Here is a 1,615-nt window from a genome sequence, read left to right on the forward strand (position 1 = left end):
CCCAAAGCATAGATATTGTCGAATTGTTGTAGAAACTGCATGCTTTCTTTTGATGCTTCATCCTGGAAAAGGTGAAAAATTCGACCTCGTGTTGCCATCCTTGAAATCCTTCGATTGGTTAGGTGCGTATCCCGGGTACGGATCCATATGGGCTCCAACCATTGTAGCCTAATGACGGTGGTGGTGATGGAGGTGGGGGCAACGGCGGTGGCAAAGGCGGTTGCACTACATCAGGGTCAGATGGCTGCACCATATTCCTGATGAAGACTCCCTCGATCGGAACAGAAGGCTTGGAAGGTTGCCGGTTGGAAGCACTCGTACTTTCTGGTGTCAACAAGGAGGTACCATCTGGGGCATTAGAGGGGGTAACATCATACATGTAATCCAAAAACTGTTGAAAACTTGCAGCATCGGGAGATTTTATTGAGGGTGCCGCGAAAGAATGTTGTGAAGCTCGTCGAGGAGAAACTACATGTATTCTACCGAATCCATGAACGCCATGTCTTGGGTTTCTTATGCCCTGTAAGATAGAGCGATGAAGACAGGAGCGCGTGCGATGGAGAAAGGGTGGGAGTGGCTAATAAGTCCGAGGTCGAGACAAAAAAATTCTTTAGTAAACTTTGGAAGTGCCAACTTGCTCTATTTGCTCTTTGGTAGGACCAGTATGCTTTAAGAAAATCACATGCCTGAAGCTCTGATACCACTATAACGGGAACGAACACTATGACATACAAGAGTGGGAGAATCCCACCCATTTGTGTGCCAACCCAAAGGCCTACCAATGGATTGTCTTCTGTCGCACGTCCAATGCGTGAGAGTGATGTCCCTAGATGAAGAAAAATTCAGCAATGGCTTCCTCGTGAGTTTTTTTCATGCGATCACTTCAGTAGCACCTCCTCCAATGTCTTCATTCCTCACATAGGCTTGAATGGGAGAGAGAGGTAGCATGTAGAGGTTAAGGGAGGGAGAAATGTACATGTAGAGGGCAATGGTGATGGTAATGTAGAGGCTTCTTAGGCTGACAATAGAGAGTAATTTCAGAAATGAGGTGATCCCCAAAATGAGGAAAAAAGGGGTTGTTTGTCTAGATGAACTTGCCTCTTGAATAAAAAGGTTATGTGGTAGCATTATCACAAGTGCCTTGCCACTTGCCTTATAAGATATACTTTGACAAGTGTCCTTACATGTTTCAAGTGTCTTGACACAATTGTCTTGCCTTTTGTCAAAAAGGTGAATTGTATATGACAAGTGTCCTTACACATGTCTCAACTTTTGGAATACTCCTTTTAGATTCTTCTAGCCCTTGACTAGAAGCCTTTAGAACATTCTAGAATCGGCGGAAAAATGATAACAAAAACATCAATATGGGAATCAAATGAAAGCTCTTTTCGAGTAAAATACATAATTTCAAAACAACACTCAATGCAAGTCCTCATGCATGTTTTACTGTGTGCGTGCCATTTTTATCATTTACTTCCAATTGTGATTGATTGCCTCTGTTCATGCTTCAATAGAGCACATTGGTAAAGATTTTGAATTTGGTATCTGTGTTCATGCTTCAATTGAGCACACGAGCAAAGACCTTTTAGTTTGCAACTGACAATTTTTTTTTTAA

Source organism: Adiantum capillus-veneris, chromosome 2 (assembly GCF_014529385.1).
Source record: "Adiantum capillus-veneris isolate H3 chromosome 2, ASM1452938v2, whole genome shotgun sequence".
NCBI lineage: Eukaryota > Viridiplantae > Streptophyta > Polypodiopsida > Polypodiales > Pteridaceae > Adiantum > Adiantum capillus-veneris.